Source organism: Bubalus bubalis, chromosome X, assembly GCF_019923935.1.
Source record: "Bubalus bubalis isolate 160015118507 breed Murrah chromosome X, NDDB_SH_1, whole genome shotgun sequence".
Classification (NCBI taxonomy): Eukaryota; Metazoa; Chordata; class Mammalia; order Artiodactyla; family Bovidae; genus Bubalus; species Bubalus bubalis.
The window spans coordinates 14991210-15004976 of record NC_059181.1 but is presented as its reverse complement, the minus strand read 5'-3'; the positions used below and the strand labels follow the sequence as shown (position 1 = coordinate 15004976).

Genomic DNA, 13767 nt, shown 5'->3' with positions numbered 1-13767 from the left:
TTTATCTCTTAATCCTATCTCCTATACTCCCCCATCACTCTCCCCACTGGTAACCACTGGTTTGCTTTCTATATCTGAGTCCATTTCTGTTTTGCTATATATATTTGTTTGTGTTATTTTTTAGGTTCCATATATAAGTAATGACATAGAGTGTCTTTCTCTGTCTGACTTATTTCTTTTTCAAAATTTTTTAAAATATAAATTTATTTATTTTAATTGGAGGCTAATTACTTTACATGTCTGACTTATTTCATAAGCATAATATTCTATAGGTCCATCCTTATTGCAAATGGCATTATTTCATCTTTTTTATGGCTGAGTAATATCCCATTGTATGTATATACCACATGTTCTTTATCCATTCATCTGTTGATAGATAACCTCCTTGGAGAAATCTTCTTTGACCATTGGATCTTAGTCATCTCATGACTTCCTTTCAATCAAAATGACTTTAATTCTCTGCACATCACCATCTGCTGTTTTTCTATTTTGCTGTCTATCATCTGTCTTCTCTACGAAAATGTAAAGTTTATGCAAACTGAAACTTGTTTTGCTGCTTGCTGTATTCTCCAGTGCCTAGAACAGCAACTGGTTCATAGGAGAATTCCTTAAATAATTATTGAGTTAGAGGATACCTTGCTTTTACCTACTCACTTCTGTTTTCGAGACTGTGACCAGATGGCCAAGATGCTACAGTCCAACTGAGAAATGCATGGGGCTCTCTCTACTGTAATTTGCATCAAAAGAATCCTCAGCTACCATCCTGTACCGAACATCTGGCCCAATAGCAGATTCCTGACACTAGCTTGAAATAAGGTCTTAACAGTAATGAAAAAATGCCTCCCTCTTTTCCCTGAGAAGCCCTCAGAGCAGAAAAGATACAACTACTTAGGGCTCTGGTGACTGACCAGGAAGCAATGAGACTGATTTTTAGGCAAAACACCCACCTCTGATCAATCAAAGCAGATGTTTTCCTCTGATCAATCTAAGCAGATATTTTCACATTCAAAGTAATGATCTTATGGACTGAAACTTTTACTGCCAAGGCTCAAGACAGTTGTGAAAATCCTTCTGGAGTTAATAGCCATGTGCCTCAATTTACATGTAGTCAATTCTGAATTGGTGTTCAACCTCAAAGACTCATTCTAGGTAAGGTAGAAATACACATTTTCATTTCACAGCTGGGAAAACTGAGTCTCAGAAAAGTTAAATGTCTTGCTCTGGATCTGATGCCTTTAAGTCTCTTATTTGTGAATATGTTCAACAGTGTTTGAAAGTGTTTTGTTCTCAGAAATGACCAAATGCCACTTTGAGCCAAGCAAAGCAAAGCAAACAGATTCTCACGGCCGGGTGGTACAGTTTCCAATGAGTTAATCTCTACAAGATATTTAAGGGGCCTTAGAGAGTCTCCAGGTTGAAAATAAAACCTCAGAAAACCACGTGTATTCAAATGCCACACATTGGTTTTTGTTTGTTTTAGGCAGATCCATTTCATGCTAGACAAAGAAACCTATCCCAACCTCTGCTGCACACACCTGGCACGCAGAGAGGGAACAGGGCCTGGAGACCAGCTACTCACATCTTTGTCTCTCTGCCAAGAGAGCTTAAAGATATAAACTGGCTGTGTTAGCTTGTATCAAGGGAGCAGATTCTTCCATTTTTATGTCAATGAAAAACAAAGGAGGAGGGGGGAAATCTCTTTGCTTTAAAATATATATATATCAATCCATTAGAAAACATTTTAGATAATTAATGTACCAGAGGAGTATAAAGAACTGGAGAAGCCAGTCGTTGTTTCCCCCTGTTGGCAATTAGACTGTGGAGAGGCGGCATCTGCACCATTCATAACTGTAGTGCGCAAATTGGCAAAGATTGAAAGCCCAACAGCAAGCTGTTCCAGGTAGACCAGATGTCTTGAAGGGAGGCTGTCTCTCTACAAGTAAACATAATACCTATTTCTTGACATTGTCACTGTTGAATAACTAGCTATTTGGTATCCGTCATAATTCTTGATTAATAGGGTTATCTTTTTTTAAAGGGCATCCCAACTGTTCTGTTCTCAGAAGGGAGCACTTTTTCAAAACACATTCTCCCAAGGCATTGCTTTACTTCCCTCTCAAGAGCTGATCTTGTGCTGCCAGTTGTTGATTCTGAGATGAAGGAAGGTTCTGGTGGCTATTCTCTTGGGAAGAGGTAGACAGGGTGAAGGGGATTAATTAGTGAAGACTATGAGGGCCTTCATTGTTATCATTAGTAAGCCAAAGGAGGATGAAGGATGCTGGGTATGGAGGAGTGGTGTGAGATGAACAGACATCAGCAATGAGGTCAGAGAAGGAGCAGTTCCCACTGGGGATGCTTGGCCAGCGCTGGTTTCGCTGTGAATCTCATAAGCATAAAATTCATTCATTCAACAAGTATCTATTAAGGTTCTTCTACATCCAGGGAACTGTTCTAGGCATTTGGGATCCATCAGTAATGGGGGGGACCCACAAAAACAAAAAACAAAACCAAAAAAGATAACTGCCCTTGTGAAGGTTTTATTCCAGCAAGAGAATCAGACAAGAAGCAACAGACATAAAAATAAATTATATAATATACTAGTGGGTGATAAGTGCTATGGAAACAAGGAGGGAAAACAGTTAATGAGGCCTCAGAGTCTCAGGGCATGGAGGTCTTGCTGTTTTAAAGAGGTTTTCAGAGGTGGTTTTTTGGAAGGGATGTTTGTGCAAAGACTTGACGAGGCAAAAGAGCTGCCCATGCAGATATCTGAGGGAAGAGCATTACAGGCCGAGGGAACAACCATTGCAAAGAGACAGAGGTGGGAGGGTACCTGCAGAGTTGAAGAACAATGCAAGGAGGCCAGTGTTGCTGGGGCCTAGTAAAGGTGAGGGGAGATGTGAAGTAATTAGATGATGTCAGAGAAATCAAGGTCCAGGCATCTAGGGCCTCACTGGTCATTGTAGGAGTGTGACTTCAGCTCAAAAAAGCATGGAGAGCTTTTGCAGAGTTTGGATCAGACAAGTAATCTTACCTGAAATTGAAAGTGTGAAAGTCACTCAGTCCTGTCCAACTCTTTGAGACCCCATGGGCTGTACATTCCATGGAATTCTCCAGGCCAGAATACTGGAGTGGGGAGCCTTTCCCTTCTCCAGGGGATCTGCCCAACCCAGGGACTGAACCCAGCATTGCAGGCGGATTCTTTACCAGCTGAGCCACAAGGGAAGGCCAGCATTTAAAACTCATCTGTCTAGTGCTGACAATTTATTGAGAATCGATTGTGGCATAAAAAGAAAAGATTTCTCTTTTTTAAACATGTTGCCTACTTATATGACAGGGTTGCTATGAGACTCAAATGCAAAAGCGCTTTCAAAATTATAAAGCACAGTACAGACCCAAACTATAATTATTTTTACACAAACAAAAGAGGGTTCAAAAGCCAAGGTCCTTCTTGCCTCTTCTGATCATGAGTAGTAACCCGTTCATGAAATTAAACCAGTCTGTCTACAGGAAGCTAAAGGAAAATGGATTCTATTTATTTTAAAAATAATGTAATTTTGTGCCTGAGTCTCGAGTCATTCAGATCTTTCAGATTGCTACTGATTTTATGTTTAATTTTTGAAAGAAATGCCTTTAAAAAAAAAAAAGTGGAAGCACTAGGCTTGAATACTGAAGACTTTAAATGCAGCGACAGACCAGGATAGGAGCAGAAGTCTGGGAACTTTAAACCTATTTCCTTTTCTCTAATCCTGTTGGAGAGCTAGAAGTGAGCTGGCCAGATCCTCCAACATTTCGGGGGTGGCATCTTTTCCTCGCGGTGGCCCTGTCATCAGGTGAACGCTTCTGGGTGGGAGAACACACTTTGTGCAGCCATCTGACCTTCACAGAGTCTGGGGAGAAATTTTTAAAGGATTTTGGAGAAGAGGCCTTGAGTATCGAAGATAAAGAACAAGAAAAAGGGGGCCCGAGGAAGCCTGAGCCTCGGGGGAGACAAAACTGAGTTAATGAAGAGGGGTGATTATCCCAGATAATTATGTAAAAGAGAAGGCTAGGAGTTCTAAATGGCTGCAACTTGGAGTTTACTCTGCCTAAGGTATGTGTTTATGTTTTTGTGTTTTGGTTTTCATGTTTGGAGTAAGGTTTTTTCCTTCTTCACCCACCGCTCAATTTGAGAAAGCGGCTGCTCCGCCTGCCAGACCCCCATTCTCCTCCCTTCCCTTCCTTTAGATTTCGAAACCCCATTCCTATTAGTCTCCGCGCCGCTGGCTCCTGGGACCCTCATCTCTCTGCCCCTCTAGAAAGAAGCAGCTCTGTGTATCAACCCCCCCTCCCCCGCCGATGCCTCTCGTTCTTATTTTCTTATTTCTCCGACTCCCTCCCGGTGCTGCTGTCCAAAGACACACCTTCCCAGCCAACCCAGCTGTCACGTCTCGCTCCAGCGGTTCGGGGAAGCGGTGGGAACTCTGCGCTCTCCAAATCAGCCCGCCTCGCCGGGCATCTCCCTCCCCTTCCCCTAGAATAACGACCCAGCCTCGACCATCCCTGCTCCTTTCCGACCGCTAGTTTTGTTTATGAAACCCGCCGAGGCTTTGGGCAATCTGCGGTGGCCCGGCTCTCGCTAGGTTTGGGGAGGGAGGGGGCAGCGTTCACGGCCCCCCGGTGTGTCCGAGACTGTTAGATCAGATCTTTCGGATCCGGAGGCAGAGGCAGCGGTGACAGGAGAGCCCCCCCCACCACCACCACCACCCGCGGGTTGGGGGTGGGGAGAGGAAAAGGGACTGGGCTCGGGGAAGGAGGCAGGCAGGCAGCTGCAGTGCCGGGAGGGGTGCGCGCGCGTGTGCCGGGCTCGCCCGCCGCCTCCCGGCTCAGTCTGCGCTCCTCGGCACGCGGGGCTGCCGGGGCCGGCGGGTCGGGGAGCAAGAGCAGCGCCCTCCCCGGGGGCGCCCGGCGGTTCCCGGGCCGCGTTCCCCACCCCCGCCCCTCGCACCCGGCCCGGCCCCCTCTCCATTGAGTTTTCCCGACACCGGCGCCCATCAATGGTCCTGCCCGGGGATGCACACGCAGCCTGCGGCCGGAGGGGGGTAGCAGCCGCCGCTTCCAGGTGCGGGCTCTCCCGGGTCGTCGCCGCCACCCGTCGTCGCCGCCACTCGAGCCCCGGGGCGCGCTGAGGTCCTGGCCGGCCATGGGGCTGCCGCGGCTGCCGCTGCTGCTGGCGTGACAAGGGGCGACGGAGCCACCGCGCTCGGGGTCCCCGGCTGCCTGCATGGATGTCTTCAGCTTTGTGAAGATTGCAAAGCTCTCGAGGTAGGGGCCGCGCCGGTTCACGTGCACCCAGGGCCCCCGCCGTGGGCAACTTGGTGCTTTATTTTGCGGGATCCTCGGGGAGAAGCAAAAGCCGGAGAGAGCAGCTGAGCTTAAGCTAGGACGGAAGCGAGGTGGCCAGGGGCTGCCGCGTTCAACTTCTCTCTCACTGGCTGGTGGGGCTTGTGGAGCCACGACTGTAGACCACACACACACATACACATGCCCTCACGCACAGAGCAATCTTCACGACAGTTTGTTTTCCCTAAGAAAAGCCCCAGTGGTGTTTGGGGTCAATTCAGGGCTAAGAGAAGATGGTTGTAATCGCGCCTGCTAGGGAAAACCAGAAGTGCTTAGAGCTTGGGTTCCTGCTTTCTAAGCAGCAGTGACCAAAAGTGACCCCCTGCCCCCCACCCCAAAACTGGACCTCCACACCCCTGAAAAGTGAGCTCGAAGGTGGACCCAGGTAACCTGTCAGGTGTTCCCAGCAGTGACCTAGATGCTGAAGCCATGGAGACAGAAGAGAAAGACCTTTAGCTCTTCTTTGCGCAACTGTGTAGTTTTAAGCCTGGAGAGATTTAGAAATTTGCTTCCAAGTGGCCATGTTGTTGAAACGGAAGAAAAATCATCAATTCAGGCAGATTTCTCAGGCCGTGCTGATAGAGGATGAACGTTCCCACTTTTTGGCTACCTAGGTTTTATCTGTCAGAGCATTCCTCCTAGGTCTCCTGCCCTGCTTACGCTTCCTTCCGGAGACTTCAGCAAGCCCAGAAAGTGGCATTCACTGGGAAGAGCCCAGTGTGAGCAGACTTAGAAGACTGTGCCCCACCTCTACTGCCCAGGTCTCTGGAAGTACTGGCCTGAGCTCTTGATAGCAGTTACTACCTCTATCTTAGGAGGGAGACATCAGAGGTCTTTAGGACCTGCTTTATACTCCCTTGGAATCCTGAGAGAATAATTCGCTGTCAGGGTGGGAAGTGTCGATTGCATCAGGCAAAAGTGAGTAATGTCAAGTAGTCAGAAATGTATATTGACTTTGTTTTGACAGAAATGTATGTTGACTTTGCTTTGCTAAAGTATGTTTGGGTCATTTCAGAAACATTCAGTTTGGACGTTACCTTTCAGATGTGCCTCTCTCTAACATCCACCGGTCTTTATTTGTTCTTCTTGCCCATCTCCACCTTCCTTCTCTATTCACATTGGGTGGGTCTTAATGTGCCAAGCAGATTTCCCAGGGAGAGGCTCCAGTGTAACTTAGTCTGGGTAGACGGGGTATACAGCTGATGGGTAAGTTGAGTGGTGGATGATTGTACTGTGGCAGATTGTTTGATTTCATACCGATGTCATCAAAGGCCGTGGCTTCACACTTCTATTCTATTAACTTCCTGCATGCTGCTGCCTGTGGCTAGATTATAAACAGCTGTCAAATCATGAACCATGGACAGGAAAGGGTTGTGAGCAAGGGTTTAGCAGTTGCCTGGTGCCATCTGTGATGGACAGAGAGATGCCCAAGGGAAAGTGAGGTTCAACGGATAATATAGTTCAAAGTAACCAAGATAGCCATCGATTGCCTCAAATGCTAAAAACGTTAAGATTAATGAAACATCTAGAGCCTAGATTTTGTCCTTAAACTTCAGAGCTTGGGGGGAAACAGTGCTGTGTATCAGTGAAAAGATGTTTTATACTCTTTTACTCAATTCTAGGATGCCTTCATGATATTCACAAATCTGAGCTTTTGCAAAACCCAAGCCAGGCTGTGGGGGATTAGTATCTTATTTTAAAGAGAGGTTAAAATTTAGTAAATGAGTGTGAATTTCACTTTCTATCCTTAACGTGATCCAAATAGAGTGTTTATTCTAAAGAGAGAAGCTGCACATGTTCTGAGCTTATGTGCCGATTAAGAAATCTCCCATCCATAAGAATTCTTCTTGTTTCTCAGTGTGAGCTCAACGATGGTCCCCAAGCTGAAATAGAAATACCTTTAGAGGGTCATCAGCATGTGGAAACACATGTTTGCAGCTGCTTGTTTCTGCCCTTGAAGGAATAAAGTCTTGTGTGTGTGTTTTAAACACCGTTACAGAAATCAAGTTCTTTTCTCAAAGGTGAAGTGTAAAAGTGCTTACACTGCAGGATTCTCCTGATTTTGGAGTGGATAATCTTCCTAAAGGATTTAGCTTTGATCAGTGTGGTTACTTGAGTACTTAAAATTCTCCTGGTTTAGAGATCAACACACAGTTACCCCAGGCCTTAGCCTTTCCTTTGGTTCCTAAGTGAGTTGAACTTGAGTTTCTAAATGTTCATGCAGGAAGTATTTGCTGTCTGATATTTGCTAACTGTCCCACCAGTGAGTAAAGAAAGTAGCAATTACAGAGAATTCCAAGAGAATATTAATCCACAATGGAATTAAAAACAACGTGTTTTGACTTTTCAGACTACCTACATTTAACCATTTGTTCCCAGAATCTATACTCTTTTAATCATGTGAAAAGTCAGAATACAAATTGCCCCTTAAGAATCCATTTACATCCTATGGTCATCATTAAAAAAGAAAAAAACAAAAACCTGCCAAGTATTGGACTAGCCGGCAAGTTGGGACCCTTTACATCATCTTTCTGCGTAGTGACCCTTGATTGCATCCATTGTGGGTGGCACAATGTGTCATGGTTCTATCTGGAGATGTTTTTTCCTTGTTCTTCTAATTTTCTGGTTATTAAACTGCTTGATAGTTTACATGCAATTTTACTTCACTGTTTCCTTGGTAACAGTTATATATCATTTTACATCTTTGTAGATGAGAGCATTACAGATGATTGCCTTATAAACCAGTAATAGTATAAAAATAGGCATATATTTTTTATTGTTACTGTTCTTTGTATCAGCTGTTTCATGTGTAAAGCAGATGCACTCTTTGAAATGTTTATAGAAGAATGTAGTTCAGTAGAAAAACATATGATTATGCCCCCTTTGCCCGAGGGAAGTAATTTGAAACCCAAAACTCATAGGGGTGTTATTAAACTGAGCCATGAGTTCATGAATAGAAAAAAAATGAAGATTTCTTTTCTTTAAGCAAAATGGAACACTTTGAGATAATTATTTGGTCCCAGTTATTAATGTGAATGTTCTTTCTTGCAGTGTTAGGTAAATTTGAGGGCTGCTTTATTTTACATTTTCTTGTAGTTTCACAAGTTATTTTGTGGTATATAGCAGTGACAAATAATGTGTGCTAATTTTGTTCCAAGCATACATTTGAGTAAGAATTTTATATATATATATATATATATATATATATATATATATAAAATTTCCTCACATTTTATGTAAAACCTTTTTAGAGACTACTAAACTTCTATTCTTTACCTTTCCCTTATTCAGAATTAAATATTTCCTAGGGAAAAGGGCAGCTAAAGAAGCAATGCAAAGGTCAGATTTTTCCCATCTCCCTTTTTACCCAAGTAATTGCATTAATGTTACTGATAATAGTGACTCTGGAGGCTAGCAACGAAAAACTCGCAAAGACTCTGGATTTGAATTTTATTAAAAATGCTACTTGCTCATCGTCTGAGTCCTTTCTGAGTTCTGCTGATTTTCGTGGCTGTCATGAGGTGAAATGATGAACAGTTTCATAACAGAACTAGATTCCTGTTTTAGGAATATTTAACTCTAGTTTCCCAGAGCTTGCTAGTTTGCAGCTGTGAAAGTCTAGTCGTTAGCTGTTCTGGGAAAAGATGTCTAGTTCAGGCTATGTATATTTCAGGCATCTCTCTCTCTCTCTCTTTGGGGCAAGTGAATTTACCTTCTTGCTATCAGAATTTGATGTAGATTGTCAGATGAAGTGAAACTTACTTGTTTAAAAGCATGACCTGGAAATTCTCACTTTCTGCTTATGAACCTTCCAGCTGTTCATTTTCTCTCTCTTACTGAAGTATAGTTGACTTACAATGTTTTATTAGTTACAGGTGTACAGCATAGTGATTCAGTATTTTTACAGCTTGTACTCCATTAAAAGTTATTACAAGCTAATTCCCTGGTCTGTACAATGTATCTTTGTTGCTTATCTATTTTATACATATTATTAAATAGTTTATATCTCTTAGTCCCATAACCCTATCTTGTCCCTCCTCCCTTCAGTGTCTCCACTGTTAACCACTAGTTTTTTCCTGTATTTGTGGATCTTTCTGTTTTGCTTTGTACATTCTTTTGGGTTTTTTTTTAGATTCCACATATAATGATATCATATTTGTCTATGTCTGATTTAGCATAATATTCTCTAGGTCCATGAACTTTGCTGCAAATGACAAAATTTCATTCTTTTTATGGCTGAATAATATTCCATTATATCACATCTTCTTTATCTATCTATACGTATGGTGATAGACACCTGGGTTGCTTCCATAAGTTAACTACTGAAAATAGTGCTTCTATGAACTTTGGGATGCTGGTATCTTTTTGAATTAGTGTTATCAGGTTTTTTCTAGATATATATCCAACAGTAGAATTCCTGGATCATATGGTAGTTGTCTTTTTACATTTTTATGGAATCTCCATAGTTTTCCATAGTGGCTGCACCAATTTACATTCCCACCAACAATGAAGGATTCCCTTTTCTCCTTATCGTTGCTAACATTTGTTGTATGTAGACTTTTTGATGATGGCCATTATGACAGGTATGGGGTGATATCTCATTGTTGTTTTGATTTGCATTTCTCTAATGATTACATACACACTCAGTTCAACTTTATTGCTTTATTATTCCATTTGGAGTTTGCATGGATGTTTTACTATGAGAGAATATCCATTATTGGTGAACTAGAAAATTTATCTTTAAGGAATGAACTTAAAACCACTAATTTCATACTTGACTCCTTGAGAAAATTTGGCAGCATTTTTCTAATTTGTTGAGAAATACAGTCCTTAAATCTACCACTCTTATCATCAAATGATCTTGAACTTTGAAAGCTAATCAAAGCAAGGGAAGGAAATTAATACGTTAAACCATGGGTTGGTAAACTGACCTGTGGGCCAAATCTGGTTTGCTCACTGTTTTCACGTAACCTGTGAGCTAAGAACAGTGACAGACTTTATTTTCTTGGGCTCCAAAATCACTGCAGCTGGTGACTACAGCCATGAAATTAAAAGACACTTGCTCCTTGGAAGAAAAACTATGACAAACCTAGACATCATATAAAAAGCAGAGACTTTACTTTGCTGACAAAGGTCTGTCTGGTCAAAGCTATGGTTTTTACAGTAGGCAGGTATGGATGTGAGAGTTGGACCATAAAGAAAGCTGAGCACCGAAGAATTGATGTTTTTGAACTGTGGTGTTGGAGAAGACTCTTGAGAGTCCCTTGGACTGCAAGGAGATCCAAGCAGTCAACCCTAAAGGAAATCAATACTGAATATTCACTGGAAGGACTGATGGAAGCTGAAACTCCAAAACTTTGGCCACCTGATGCAAAGAACTGACTCATTGGAAAAGACCCTGGTGCTGGGAAAGATTGAAGGTGGGAGGAGAAGGGGATGACAGAGGATTAGGTGGTTGGATGGCATCACTGACTTGATGGACATGAGTTTGCACAAGCTCTGGGAGTTGGTGATGGACAGGGGTGCCTGGAGTGCTGCAGCCCATGTGGTCACAAAGAGTTGGACACGACTGAGCGACTGAACTGAACTGAAGAATTGTTTTTAAATTTTTAAATGGTTTAAAAAATCAAAAGAATATGGAATTAAAATGTTAGTGTGCATAAATAAAGTTTTATTGGAACACAGCTCTGCTCCTGCATCTGCTGATTGTCTATGTCTACATTTGCTCTACAACGGCAAAGTTGAATAGATGCTCCAAGGCCCTTATGGCCAGCAAAGCCTGAAATATTTACTGTCTGCCTCTTTCCAGAAACAGTTTACTGACTCCTGGGCAAAACAATGCCTTTTCCTATGTTCTCTTCGTTACATTATCAGCACGTGTATGTGGGCACAAGCATAACCAAATACACAGTGTCAGAGATCAGCAGAGCCAGACACTAGTTAAAATCGTATGGACAGATTTTAATCAGTAATATTCTATTGCAGTGGGGAAAAGAGACTGCTGTGAACACAACTACAGCTTCCAGTTGTACAGAGGTGACTGGGCATTTTAAAGGGAGAATGAGGGAAGAGGGAGGGAGGGAGCTGGGGGTCAGTACAGGCAGGAAAGTGAAATATTAGAAAAAGCAAGAAGAGGGTTGGTCCATGTGAAACCCATCTGGCTTTGTCAGCTGGCTCTTATCAAAGTTAAGACTCCTGCCCTCCTACAGTGGCTGAGAGACAGAGGCCCCATCTTCAGATCTGGGCTGGAACAAGCAGTCAATTCATTTGTAGCCTTAAATTTTCTCAGACAAGCACTTTAAATGGAGGTGAAGTCATCCTAAGGGTGTACCCTTGAGTTTTTAGAAACTGAGGAAGTGTTTGTTCAGTTCTTTCTGAGCCGAGGTTGAAACCTAGTCAAGGGAGGGCTCAGAGGAGCCTGGCTAGAGTTTGGTTAAGGAGAGAAGCTTTGTCAACACATGTTCAATTTAGTATACTAAATACACGCATTCACCAGTACACATTCACAGTTAATGTAGACCTTGTCTTTATTGAAACTTCTGATCTTATTTACTTAACTGTAGGGACACTGAGCATCAAAAGTGCACATAACTGCCCTCGTGGTATTTGTTGCACTGGGGACAATTTTGCATGCTTATTCTTTGGTCACTGAGTTGGCCCGCTTTCTGGACTGGAGAGATATGTGTTAGAGTGATACTTGCCTTCCATAAAGCTTTCAACTTCTAGTTTAACATGGATGGAAAAAGAATGGGCCAGCAGTACTTGTATAGCCTCAACTGACGTGTGTGGAGAACTGATAAGTCCACAGGAGAAGGCCTGGTATTTCCTTACAGTACACTTGAGCCACCTGGTCCTAATGGCTGATGACCTTCATTAATCTTTTTCCACATGGAAAGAAAACTAGATAAGTGGATTTAGTTGTAGACAGAGAACTGGAGGTAGGCTGTATGAGTTCACCTCAACTTTCTTGTGATTTGATTGAGAGCATCATAATGAAAAACTAGACTGCCTTTAGTTCTTTTTTTGTTTTTAAATTTTTTCTATTCTGTTATGGTCTATTATAGAATACTGAATACAGTTCCCTGTGCTATATAGTAGGACCTTGTTGTTTATGCATTCTATATAAAATATTAATAGTTGGCATCTGCTAACCCCAACCTCCGGAGAAGGCAATGGCACCCCACTCCAGTACTCTTGCCTGGAAAATCCCACGGATGGAGGAGCCTGGTAGGCTGCAGTCCATGGGGTCGCTAAGAGTCGGACACGACTGAGTGACTTCCCTTTCACTTTTCACTTTCATGCATTGGAGAAGGCAATGGCAACCTACTCCAGTGTTGTTGCCTGGAGAATCCCAGGGACGGGGGAGCCTGGTGGGCTGCCGTCTCTGGGGTCACACAGAGTTGGACACTACTGTAGTGACTTAGCAGCAGCAGCAGCAGCAACCCCAACCTCCCATTCCATCCCTGCCTACCTCCTCCTGAAATAATGCCATTTGCACCTACATGGATGGAACTAGAGATTATTATACTAAGTGAAGTAAGTCAGAAACAGAAAGATGAATATCATATGATGTTACTTATATGCCTTTAGTTCTTCATGGCAAAGACATATCAAACATACGTAGCCTTGCTTCTGAGCAATTTAGGTCATTATGTACTTCAGCTGTGGAAAGTATCTTGAAGAACTCTAAGCCTTAGTTTTAGATAACCAAGTTACCATTCCCATTTTTTCCTGACAAAGAGATAAGAAAGTTTCATCCTGCCCTTTTCTTTTAGAAATGTATTTTCAAGTATGGTTACAGCATTTGGCATATGATGACTACTCTATACTAGATAATAAGTGAATAAAGTCATGTACAAACCCACTCTAATACTTATTAACAAATGAGTTATCGTAATTTGTTGAGCTGAACAGTGATCAGGATCAGTAACTCAGGAATGGAAAGGAGTGTGCAAGTCTCTTGGACTGGTCTCAGAGAATAAACTTTTATTTTTGTTTTGACATTTGAAGTGGTTTTCTATGATTAATGGTTTAAAAGTCATCAAGTTGAACTTCTAAGAACGCTGTGTTTTACCCTATAAGGTCAATGAGCAAAATTAGTATTATGCTAAAATGAGTTTTTATAGGTGTCAGTAAGTTTTTACTTTAAGAAGGCCTTTTTGAATGATAGAAAAATACTGTTGTTTTTATGAAAGAAATGTGCGTCAAGTTCGAAAAGGAAAAGCAATTTCCCTACAATTCCTGTTTGCTTTAGAGGTTTAATGTTTATTTTGGTTATTTCCTTATGTTTCAAAGATTATGTGAGATTTGCTTAACTGAAAATGAGAACATGATGATTATCTCACAAAGATGAGCTTTAAAGAACACAATAGTCCAAAATTTACCAAA

General features: G+C 42.3%; 1 protein-coding gene across 1 annotated transcript in view; it reads left to right on the top strand.

Annotated features, from left to right (window-relative positions):
- The window catches only part of FRMPD4 (FERM and PDZ domain containing 4), an 847051-nt gene that overhangs the window by 309054 nt on the left and 524230 nt on the right, over nucleotides 1-13767 (top strand). The window lies entirely within an intron of this gene.